This window comes from Schistocerca gregaria, chromosome 1 (assembly GCF_023897955.1).
Source record: "Schistocerca gregaria isolate iqSchGreg1 chromosome 1, iqSchGreg1.2, whole genome shotgun sequence".
In the NCBI taxonomy this organism is placed as follows: domain Eukaryota; kingdom Metazoa; phylum Arthropoda; class Insecta; order Orthoptera; family Acrididae; genus Schistocerca; species Schistocerca gregaria.
The window spans coordinates 1,081,354,731-1,081,368,246 of record NC_064920.1 but is presented as its reverse complement, the minus strand read 5'-3'; positions in this window follow the sequence as shown (position 1 = coordinate 1,081,368,246).

The window sequence follows — 13,516 nt, the reverse complement described above, 5'->3', positions numbered from 1 at the left end:
CTTTGTGACTGATGGCGCTGTAATAGTCACAAACGTATGGCTCACAATTTTAGATGAACAGTTGGTAACAGGTAGGTTTTTTAAATTAAAATACAGAACGTAGGTACATTTGAACATTTTATTTCGGTTGATCCAGTGTGATTCATGTACCTTTATCAACTTATCATTTCTGAGAACGCATGCTGTTACAGCGTGATTACCTGTAAATACCACATTAATGCAATAAATGCTCAAAATGCTGTCCGTCACCTCAATGCATTTGACAATACGTGTAACGACACTCCTCTCAACAGCGAGTAGTTCGCCTTCGGTAATGTTCGCACGTGCACTGACAATGCGCTGACGCGCCAGTCGAAGTGGCCGAGCGGTTCTAGGCGCTACAGTCTGGAACCGCGCGACCGCTACGGTCGCAGGTTCGGGCATGGATGTGTGTGATGTCCTTAGGTTAGTTAGGTTAAAGTAGTTCTAAGTTCTAGAGGATTGATGACCTCAGAAGTTAAGTCCCATAGTACTCAGAGCCAATGCGCTGACGCATGTTGTCGGATGTTTTCGGCGGATCACGATAGCAAATATTCTTCAACTCTCCCCAAAGAAATAAATCCGGGGACGTCAGATCCCGTGAACGTGGGGGCCATGGTGTGGTGCTTCGACGACCAACCCACCTGTCATGAAATATGCTATTCAATACTGCTTCAACTGCACCCGAGCTAGGTGCCGGACATCCATCATGTTGGAAGTACATCGCCATCTTGTAGTAACATCGGTAGAATATTACGTACGAAATCAGCATACATCGCACCATTTAGATTTTCATCGATAAAAAGGGGTCCAGTTATCCTTCCTCCCATAATGCCGCACCATACATTAACCCGCCAAGTTCGCTGATGTTCCACTTGTCGCAGCCATCGTCGGTTTTCCGTTGCCCAATAGTGTATATTATGCCGGTTTACGTTACCGCTGTTGGTGAATGACGCTTCGTAGCTAAATAGAACGCGTGCAAAAAATCTGTCATCGTCCCGTAATTTCTCTTGTGCACATTGGCAGAACAGCACACGACGTTCAAAGTCGTCGCCCTGCAGTTCCTGGTGCCTAGAAATAGGGTACGAGTGCAATCGATGTTGATGTAGGATTCTCAACACCGACGTTTTTGAGATTCCCGATTCTCTCGCAATTTGTCTGCTACTGATGTACGGATTAGCCGCGACAGCAGCTAAAACACCTACTTGGGCATCATCATTTGTTGCAGGTCGTGGTTGATGTTTGACATGTGGCTGAACACTTCCCTTTTCCTTAAATAACGTAACTATCTGGCGAACGGTCCGGACACTTGGATGATGTCGTCCAGGATACCGAGCAGCAAACACAGCACGCGCCCGTTGAGCATTTTGATCACAATAGCCTTACATCAACACGATATCGACGTTTTCCGCAATTGGTAAAAGGTCCATTGTAACACGGGTAATGTACCGCGAAGCAAACACCGTCCGCCCTGGCGGAATGTTACGTGATACCACGTACTTATACGTTAGTGACTATTACAGCGCCATATTATGACAAAGCGAAAAAAGTGGTCCAACTAAAACATTCGTATTTCTTCTCGTACTACAGGAATATGTAATAAAACAATGGGAGTTCCTATTTAAGGAAACGCAGTTGAAATCCGTTTGACCTATGACAGCGCCATGTAGCGGGCCAAGCATAGCACCATCTGGTTTCCCCCTTCAAGCTAGACGAGTTTCGTTCTTTGTAGTTTTTTCGTTTGTCGCTTATTTCGTGAGATATTTGGCCCGGTCACTATCAATGGACCACCCTGTGTACAGAGAGTAACAGCGGTTCTAACACACTTTCGTGTGGTACTTGTGACAGTTAACACTCGCCGTGGAGGACAACTTACTGGTTTCTATTATTTAAGAATTTATTGAGCCAGTCACATATCTGGGAACTACCCTCCCTCCCCCCTTTTCGTTTTTCCTCTTCTCCCTCCTTGTTTTCCCCCTCATCTGTCCAGTTCCACCCCCCCCCCCCCCCTCCCTCAATCTGCTCTAGGCTATGGTGTGTCCTCTTTGTGACGACATTTTAGTGCAGTGTTTACTGTGAGTGTGCAGTGTTGTGTGCCTTTTCCGAAGTGTTGCGAGCGGCGATCATACTGTCGCTGGGTGTGATTTTATATCTATTGCGAACAGAAACCAGGCTTTTATTTGTCTGTCTACTATGTTACCTGTCTGCATCCTGTGTATTTTATTCGCTTTGCCAACCCTTTGCTTTATGTTTTAACTTTCCACAATTTTCCACCGTTTTACAATTTAAGTCCCCGTTTTATCGCCTGCTTGTATTGTTTCTTAACTTCTTCTTACGTTTTAAAAAGTCTGTAGGCTGCAGAGCAGCGTAATAAGCTGCTGCCAGCCCGCCCCCTTCTGGAGGGGGAGGGGGGGGGGAATCGAAATGCAATAAAGGGAAAAAAAATCTGGAAACTAATTAGATACACTCGGACCTTTGTTAACAGTCTGCACTGGACCGTCGTTTCAAAGCCCGTCTGGAAATCTACGAATATGGAATCTGCCCATTGTGCTTCATCCGCGGATCGATCGTTGTCGAGCGAGAAAAGGACAAGCAGAGTTTCGCACGAGTGGAGCTTTCTTAACCCGCGCTGATTTGCGGATACGGGCTTTTCTCTCTTCTGCGCAAAACAGCCTGCTGAGCTGAACACTTGGGGGAAAACCTGTTGTCCGTATTTTTGTCATCTCCTTGCTGCTACTATTAGCCTCTCTCGAAGCAGCGATGACTTGAGTCTTCGCGTAGCTTTTATTCTGAACCGCGCACCGCGTACGGGACAGAGCGTGACGTAGGCGAGTAGGGGGGACGTAGGCGCTGCGCGGTCCCGCCTCGAGGCTCGGACAGGCAGGCAGGCAGTCAGCTGTTCGGCGAGCGCCACCCACGCTGCTTCGGCCTCCTTCCAGCCGAGAGGAGAGTTTTGTCTCGCCTCGGTCGGCCGCTGCACGGGCTGGCGAAGGGTGCGCCCTCTGCTGGAAACTGTGTCGCTGCGCTCCTCTAGCCTAATACAGTCTTATGTATTTCCACGACGCGTTTCAAAGGTTTAAACCTCCATCATCGGGTGGATTTACATTAGTTAGTATGACATTTGTGTATGTGTTGTGTTACGATTTTTTGGAGGATGGTTGGTTGATTGTTTGGGGAAGGAGACCAGACAGCGTGGTCATCGGTCTCATCGGTGTACGGAAGGATGGGGAAGGAAGTCGGCCGTGCCCTTTCAGAGGAACCATCCCTGCAGTGATTTAGGGTAATCACGGAAAACCTAAATCAGGATGGCCGGACGTGGGATTGAACCGTCGTCCTCCCGAATGCGAGTCCAGTGCCTTACCACTGCGCCACCTCACTCGGTTTTTTTTTTTTTTTTTTTTTTTTTTTTTGAGGAACTTGTGGCACTGCCTACTGGAGATACAAGACACTATTTCGGAACATGGTTTTGTGTTTCTTCTGATTAAACTGATATCTAATGGTAAACATAAAATAAGTAAACTAGAGTACCTCCAGTGGTCACAGATTCCTTTCGCTGTCGTAACACATCACATGTATACTGTCACGTCTGTAAACAAATATGGCGTCTGGAATCTGCTGGGTGCAAGGTTCGTATAGCGGAAGAAGACATAATCGCAAAGTGCAAAAAATATACATCGCAACAACATTATTACAGAATAATTGTTTAAAGCATTTGGAGATGTTTGTTTTGAGGTGTCGAATATATGTGTGTGTACTTCAGGTGGCAAATAAATCCCGTTTTGCCACAAGTTCCTAAAAAAAATCGTAACACAACGCAAATACAAATGTCATACTAATTAATGTAAATCCACCCGATGATGGAGATTTAAACCTTTGAAATGTCTCGTGGAAATAAATAAAACGGCGACTGGTAACAGGAAACTTGTTGTTTAATTTAATGTCAATAACAGTCACGATAGATCCTAACCTAAAATGTTCACATTTAAAGCTGATACAGTCTACTGATCGTTACAGACAGTTTCTCACGAGCGAATCTCTTGTCTCAGCCGACTACTCGTGGCGAATGAGGCCTTGCTGAGGAGGCGACCTTTCGGAGTGGCACTCTTCAACTTTCTCATAAGTTATCGAAAGCAGTAGGAGCAGCATAAGTATACTGTTCATCGTCAGCGTATGAACATATAGGGTACATGTGTAGTAGTGGTGAACTCGCTGGTTTGATTCTCTCTCGCTTCGACTGGCCATTAAAATTGATACACCAAGAAGAAATGCAGATGATAAACGGGCATTCATTGCACAGATATATTATACTAGAACTGACATGCCTTACATTTACACGCAATTTGGGTGCATAGATCCTGAGAAATCAGTATCCAGAACAACGACCTCTGGCCGTAATAACGGCTTCGCTACGCCTCGGTATTGAGTCAAACAGGGCTTGGATGGCGTGTACAGGTACAGCTGCCCATGCAGCTTCAACACGATACCACAGTTCATGAAGAGTAGTGATTGGCGTATTGTGACGATCCAGTTGCTCGGCCACCATTGACTAGACGTTTTTAATTGGTGAGAGATCTGGAGGATGTGCTGGCCAGGGCAGCAGTCGAACATTTTCTGTATCCAGAAAGGCCCGTACAGAACCTGCAACATGCGGTCGTACATTATCCTGCTCAAATGTAGGGTTTCGCAGGGATCGACTGAAGGGTAGTGCCACGGGTCGTAACACATCTGAAATGTAACGTCCACTGTTCAAAGTGCCGGCAATGCGAACAAGAGGTAACCGAGACGTGTAACCAGTGGCACCCCATATCATCACGCCGGGTGATACGCCAGTATGGCGATGACGAATAGAGGCTTCCAATATGCGTTCACCGTGATGTCGCCAAACATGGATGCGACCGTCATGATGCTGTAAACAGAAACTGGATTCACCCGAAAAAATATCGTTTTGCTATTCGTGTACCCAGGTTCGTCGTTGAGTACACCATCGCAGGCGCTCCTGTCTGTGATGCAGCGTCAAGGGTAATCGCAGCCATGGTCTCCGAGCTGATAGTCCATGCTGCTGAAAACGTCGTCGAACTGTTCGTGCAGATGGTTGTTGTCTAGCAAACGTCCCCATTTGTTGACTCAGGCATCGCGACGTGGCTGCACGATCCGTTACAGCCCTGCGGATAAGATGCCTCGATTGCTAGTGATACATGGCCGTTGGGATCCAGCACGGCGTTCCGTATTACCATCCTGAACCCACCTATTCCACATTCTGCTAACAGTCATTGGATCTCGACCGACGCGAGCAGCAATGTCGCGATACGATAAACCGCAATCGTGATAGGCTACAATCCGACCTTTATCAAAGTCAGAAACGTGATGGTACGCATTTCTCCTCCTTGCACGGGGCACCACAACAACGTTTCAGCAGGCAACTGCTGTTTGTGTATGAGAAATCGGTTGGAAACTTTCCGTATGTCAGCACGTTGTAGGTGTCTCCACCGACGCCAACCTTGTGTGAATGCTCTGAAAAGCTAATCATTTGCATATAACAGCATCTTCTTGCTGTTGCTTAAATTTCGCGTCTGTAGCGCGTCATCTTCGTGGTGTAGCAATTTTAATGCCAGTAGTGTATTTTTAATCCATGATGCTACTCCAGACGGGTGTAAAATGAATGTGCGCAACGGAAAATAATGAACGCTAAAATGATGATTTGGCCCTGAAGCAGATCTTAGGATCTCTTAGTTCTAAACATAAATGAATGATGAAGGCTACTAATACTACTAAATGATAAACGTTGTTTCTTTTATTCGTTTATTGCAGTTTAAAAAAACACCCTTTATGACAAATGTCTATATTTCTTAAGTAAAATTATTAATTAATTGCCCAACTCTGCCCCATTTTATGACCACACTATCTAACATAAATAACGCGAAATGACTGACATCATCTACGTACCAAACACTAGAAGACACTACTTTCAAATATGATCTACAGGGGTGTGGAACCTTAGTGGAATTATACTAACGTGATCACAGCTGTTTAGCTTTATAGTCGTAATAAGCCGAAGCAGTTTGCGATATCACCGTATGTACTGCGAGTGGTGCGTCGGCGCGCTGGGTCTCGTACACGTCTGCCTCGATGGAAGAACTCCAGCCACAAAATAAAACTCCTTCAAACACTAGGACGGCAGAAGGCGGTTCAGATAACGTCTCAACTTAAGTACAGGCAGAAGAAGTGCTCTCAATTACTGAACGCTGCGTACCCAACGACGACTTCCAACCCGGAGGTGAAGTCCAGAATCGTACAGGTTCGCAACAGTACAGGGCCTCACTGTTCTAACTATAAACTCTCCTGAGAGCAAAGACGGCAAGTCCGTCTGTACCAACAAAGTTGTTATCGCGCGACCGTCACACAGGGCCGCTCACCACGGAAGACCTCGTCTCTCCACTGCTGGCCTCCCAGCAAGGCTCGGTTCCCCACTCTCATAATTCCAAAAGCGAATCATATTACCGAAACCACGGGATAGTATCCCTCGCTACAGAGTCTTCCGAGCGCCGACCAATCATATTTTAGTCTTTTGTCGTCCAGCGTGGAAACTTTGCGGGGAAAATACCTATACTCGTACAATGGAACGCTTCTGATTAAAAATCCGCGGAAATAACAAAGCCTGCATGATTTACAAGGTGACGCTTCCTCGTTCCTCTCAGCTTGTAAGGTGTCAGGCAAATCCAACACCTTCCATGAAAACCCTGACATAATAAGCAAATCTACTAGTATGTCACATAGCTCCGAATAAATCGTGACATTAAATTAACCAAAGTAATACAAGTAACGAGTGAGCAAATGGAATGCCACAGACTAACACAAGAATGCCTAAATGCATGTCGTACCTTCCCACCGTGAGGCAGACGCAGTTCCGAGGGGAGAAACGAGAACAGAAGCCGAGAGCAGAACCGTGTTAAGCTAGAAGGGCCTACGATAAGGGACGGACACCCACGTCTGCAGCTAACCACTAGGGCTCACCACCCGCACGTTTTAGCGTGAGACTTTTTCGCGTCTCAGGTACGTCAAGGACCACCCCCCAGCCCATGTTTAAAGATACAGCCCTCCAGAAGAACAGTATAGGAGAAGTTAAGAGAGTTAGTTCCGAGACGGCGAGCTGGATGGCTGGTGCGCCGGCCACTGTCGCCCTGACGCTGCCTAAACACAGACAAGGTAATGAACGCACGCGATGCCGCATTTTTGAGCGCATAAGGTTTCACTCAGAACTGCAGAAGACTCATCTGTTACACCCCTTTTTTGCGTAATACTAGTGTCGATCGTTAATTAAAACTCATGGTGTTCACATTTGCCACTTGAAGAAAAGATCTGAAACGCGATGATTTTTCTTTTATATAGTTATTGAGAAGCCACATCAGCCACTGTAATTTACGACAAGTTAGATAAGTAATTAAAGATAATTGAGGGTCACTATAGACCATTTTGATAGTTTGCTCTTTTGTGAAACTTAATTTAAACCTAGATTATAGATGTGATATGGCATATGTCATCCTTCGATCGATTGTAGAACTTGGAAACCCATTCAGGGAATATTCGTTCACATTTTTGTTGAACGCAGTTGGTTTTTACCATCCTGTATTAAAACATTTCATTTCCTTTTATCAATAGTGCAATTTATAAACGATGTTTTTTGAGTAGAATAAAACTATCAATGGTAAACTTAACGGTTTTTCCGACGTTATTTTACCAGCTAACTAAAAATAGGAAAGCCTTGAACCCTTTCCACTAAATTTAGTTAGTATTAAGATTCTTTTACAGGGAGTTAAGTGGAGCTGACGCTGAGATCATTTAGTATTTGTTTATATCATCGCTAGTCTCACTGAACTCTTCTGAATTCTACATGTCATGTGTGGCGTCTCCTTACCAGCAACAGGTCACAGGTTCAAACTAGTCAATTCCCTAAAAAACACACTCAGAGCGTCGTTGCGCGAAAGTGGTAGGAAGATATGATATAGTACAATCAGACACCACCATGAATGTTTAGAAGCTGCGTCCAAGATTTTCATAGTTTCCGAAGTATAATCGTTCCCACCAGGCTACAACACCACCCAGACGCGACTCTATTGTGTTCCAGCGCTCAGATGTCCCAACGTCCGTCTAGCTACTTCCTGTGTTTAAGGAGGACTACCACACCTGTGTGAGCCTTCCACCCAGGGCTTGAGTTCCGCCTGCAGTTTCATTTCCACTGTCGTTCCAACCTCTACTAGTATAGGCAATCATTGATTACGCCGTTCTGATGATAAACACACTCCGTCACCTTTCATGCAATAAGCGTTTACTATTATTTACAAGTCGTACGTGACAACGTCAGTATCCTTTATATATTCGTATATACGATGTACAACCTATCACATGATACCTAATTGTGTTTGTGGATCAAAGTATGTGGATGAGTGCTTGTGAGGTTCGAAATTATAACCACCTAACATTATTTAAATTTAGTATTTATCAACAAATACAAATGTTAATATTGAAACAATTTTTTAAAATAAAAATAACATCAATTTATTATTAATTACGATCATTCGAAATTAAATTAAAAATATGAATCAGACGTGGAAAGTGTATTGTCGATTGTCATGAGCAGCCACGACGCATCCTTAAATACTAGACTGTAGCGCCTAGAACCGCTCGGCCACCCCGGCCGGCACTGAACCTTCGCAGAATCCTTGGTCGTCTTCTGTGGTCCTTGTAAAGAAGGATGGCACATGGCGTTTCTGCATAGCCTACCAACTTCTAAACAAAGTTACAAAGTGGGAACAGCCGAACCACAACAGTACGGGAAGCTAAGTGCTATCAAACAAGAATCGTGCTTCGATATCATTATAGGCAACACACTGGAGGTTCAGATGGTTCAAATGGCTCTGAGTACTATGGGACTTAAAATATGAGGTCATCAGTCCCCTATAACTTAGAACTACTTAAACCTAACTAACCTAAGGGCAATCACACACATCCATAGCCGAGGCAGGAATCGAACCTGCGACCGTAGCAGTCGCGCGGTTCCGGACCACACTGGAGAAAGCTCCTACTGAGCTGCCAATAGCATCAGGCCTGACCGAGGACCAACTTCGTCGAGGTTGCCAGTTTTCAAATCCGAATTGCAGAAACGACATACCAAGTGCCCCGTGGGAAAGACTGTTGATCGTCCACCAATTAGCCGGTGCTTGTGTGGGTGTCACCATCTGAACGATGCATAATTCGGGAGGAAGTTGGGAAGAAGCTGGAACCTGACATCACTGAACCTTCACAGAATCATTGGTTGTCTTCTGTGGTCCTTATAAAGAACTACAGCACAGGGTGTTTCTGTATAGACTACCAAAGCTAAACAAAGTCACATAAAAATATGTGTACCCATTGCTCGGCACTGATCACACACAAGACTGCTTGAAAGAAGCAAACTATTTATCAGTTATCGACATTTAGACAGGCTGATGGTGTAATGAGATTGACAAGGTTTACTGGGAAAAGACTGCGTTCATACCACTCTACGAGTTCAAAATTGTGTCGTTTGGACTTCGTAACGGTCCAGCCATTTTCAAGGGTATGAAACACAATCTGCTTCTGCACCATAAACGGATGGTGTGTCTTTGCATTTGGATGACACTCATTTTTTCAAAGACATTCGAAGAACATCCAAGCTGCCTGAAAGCTGTGTTGAAGTATGTCCAGACCGCAAGCCTGTAGCTGAAACTGAGAAAGGGACTCTTCGTCGTCCAAGAAACAAAATTCTAGCGACACCTAGTCAACGACGGTAGATTCCATCGCGACCTGCAGAAAATAAAAGTCATCACGGATTTTTCATCTCCATGCCACATTTATGATTTCATACGTTTTCTCAGAATGTCTTTACTCTACCGTCAATTCATAAGGGACCCCTATAGCAAGACACATTTCTTGCAAAGAGACGTCAAATTTTCCTGAAACGAGGAGTAAGAAAAAATACTTCAGTTGTCCTTAAGGTGGCACTAACATCTCCTCCAGTGCTACCATTGTACGACGATGGAACTTCGCACCGACCATAGCGGTAATGGGATGGGTACAGTTCCAGTGCAGATTCGGAAAGTACTGAAAAAACTAAAGCTTACGCTTCCAGAGGACTCCGCAAGACTGAGATGAACTACTGTACAACCGGAAAGAGTGCTTTGCAATGAGCCATCACAAGCACCAGTAGTATTTATATGGTAAACCATTCACTGTTGTAATGGACCTGGCTGATTAGCCCAAAGGATTGAAAGGTGTCTGTACATTCAGGCACCCTTCATTTTGATCACGTAGTTTTCGCATCGATTATGCGAAGTTTTTTTGCCTTTATTTTCCAACTGCAGGTTGACTGATTTCTACATTTATCTCTACTACATGAGAAATACGTTTTACTAGTAGTCATTGGAGTCAGTATCTGGGCCATTGAACGAGTAGCCATGGTCATGCCATGTGAGCAGGTAAAATTTGAAAGCAAGAATGACAGCCGTTGTGCGGAGTCAGTTAGTTTGTTATGGTCAGACATGGGCAGTCCTAACTGGTCTCACAATGTAATGCAGTGCATGTTATCGCGAATTACTCTGCGCTGAGTAGTTTTACGTACGAAGTGCCTGTTATTGTGACTTCGTTCTGGCAGACAGTGCTGAACCGGAGAGCGCTTGAAAGTTGTTTGTATCAGAGACGCTACGGTCCGATACTTCTGCTGCAGCTCAGTTGAAGACAAGAAGTGCATAATATTGGAATCGGTGCTGGGTGTGGTTACACTGTTATATGGGGTGTTCAAAAATTCTCTCCGCAGTGCCGTATGATTGTTAGCGGAGCGTGCCGTACGACTGTTCGCATGCTGTTTCGTTATCTCAGCCAGCATCAGTAGTATCGTTGGTGTGTGTCGCTACGTGTTGACGTGGACGTGCAAGTTTAGTTGCTTTGTTCGCTTGTTTTGTTTTTGTCACTGTTAAAATGCTAACCATTGAAGAACTGTGTTTTTAGTCGAACAAGAGTTTATAGCTGGCGCTAAATGCATAGTTTCAATTCGTCAAACATTTAATTCAGTTTTCCCGGAGACAACACTCCCACATCGCGATACTGTGCGAGATTTGAAACTTCCTGGCAGATTAAAACTGTGTGCCCGACCGAGACTCGAACTCAGGACCTTTGCCTTTCGCGGGTAAGTGCTCTACTATCTGAGCTACCGAAGCACGACTCACGCCCGGTCCTCACAGCTTTACTTCTGCCAGTATCTCGTCTCCTACCTTCCAGACTTTACAGAAGCTCTCCTGCGAACCTTGCAGAACTAGCACTCATTCTGGAAACATCCCCCAGGCTGTGGCTAAGCCATGTCTCCGCAGTATCCTTTCTTTCAGGAGTGCTTGTTCTTCAAGGTTCGCAGAAGAGCTTCTGTAAAGTTTGGAAGGTAGGAGACGAGATACTGGCAGAAGTAAAACTGTAAGTCGTGCTTCGGTAGCTCAGATAGTAGAGCACATGCCCGCGAAAGGCAAAGGTCCTGAGTTCGAGTCACGGTAGGGCACACAGTTTTAATCTGTCAGGAAGTTTCATATCAGCGCACACTCTGCTGCAGAGTGAAAATCTCATTCTGTGCGAGATTTGATTAACGAATTTCGAAGTACGGGTTCAGTGACAAATGCACCGACAAGTGGTCGTCACAGCGTTTTGTCTGAGGATAAGCTACTCGATATTTCCGATAAATTGTCCATGAGTCCGAACAAGTCAGTAAGAAAACTCGCCCAGAAAATCATATTAGTGTCGAAACGGCCCACACAGCTGTAAGGAAAAAATTAGAACTTTTCCCATACAAAGTGAAAGTCGTGCAAGGACTGAAAAATGCTGATCATGGCATGAGACTGCATTATTGTCAATGGTTCAAAAAATTTCGTTCAACAAAATGGAAGGTATTTTCTTAATGAAACGTTTTTCGCTGAAAAGGCGTGGTTTCATTTATCCGGGTACATGAACTAGCAAAATTGTCGTATGTGGGGTACTGCAATCCATTGTGTATTCATTAGGAACCACTTCATTCTGTGAAAACAGGAATTTGGATTGCAGTTTCTAGGCGTCGGATTGTGGGTCCCGTATGTTCCAACGAAACAATAAACGCACAACGATACTGCAGTGATATTCTGTACCCATTCATAGGTGAACTTGCGTTAAGTGAAATACTGAACGGTTATTTTCAACAAGACGGTGCAACTGCGCAAACAGGTCGCGTTTCAGTGACACTGCTTGCTGATGTTTTTGGTGATCGCATAATTTCACAGGGATTTTGGCCTCCACGATCGCCTGACCTAACGCCACCTGATTTTTTTCTTTTGGGGTGCAGCGAAAGCAACTGTCTATAAAAACCGTCCAAAATCCATCCATGAAATGAAAACTGCAAATATACACTTTCACTGCTTCTGTTACAGAAGAAATGTTGCAGCTTGTGCTTGGAAAAATGATTACACGAACTGAATTGTGTATTCAACAACAGGGGGAGGGGGGGGGGGGGGGCACTTTCAACTTTTGAAGTGAAAATTTGTAAGTAAAACTGAATATTCAGTAAATTAATAACTTGTATTTCACTGAGTTTCATTTCGGTATATTCACTGCCATACAGCACGCGCGTCTAACAATCATACGGCACTGCGGAGAGACTTTTTGAACACGCCGTATCTTGTGAGAGTGAGCTACCTATTTTGAACTGATTACGATTAGCACATGTCGCTCCTCTATTTTTATTCTGCTCAGCGATAAGCAGTATCAGCAGACCACGGTATTATTGGGTCAGCTTATTGTCAGCTTTTGTCGTGTCATTTCGCGAGGACACGCTGAACCACTCTGCAGTATATGTACAACTATCTCGAAATAGTTCACCATGCGGTTCGCTTTCGTTAGTCACCACTGAGCATGTTTACTGTGAAATCACCCCGAGTTTCCAATAAGGTGCAGGCCAGATGCAGCAATACTGTGTTCGGGTAATAAACTATTATTGTTTTCCTCACGGTCTGGCGAGTTTCACAGAGGCAGTGTGGTTAATTAGGCTTTCCTACGAACCGTTTAGCAGAGTGACGATTAGACAGAGATCAATATATAGCATTTTGATTGCGTTCCCGAGCCATGTTTAACCCGCGATCGGAAGCTAGTAAGTCGTTGTTTCATTCGCCAAACGTATTGGTAATACTTCAATGTATGTTTCTTTTTGAAATATTGTCGACTCAGGAATCGATCAGAATGCGACTGTGTTAAGTATAGCAGTTGAGTCGAGCTGTCTTAATGTATGTGAGGGTTTGTCATAGTAATTATTCTAATAAATCAGAAGTTTATTTCAAATTCCTATTTTCATTACCCTCGTCAGATTAAAATTTTCATCTCATAATTTTCTGAGTAATAACAAAATTTGGTGATAAATGCTAGCCCGAATTTTTAACTTATTTCAGCCTAAGTAAGATGTCTATGAGGAGTCGGTGTCGTA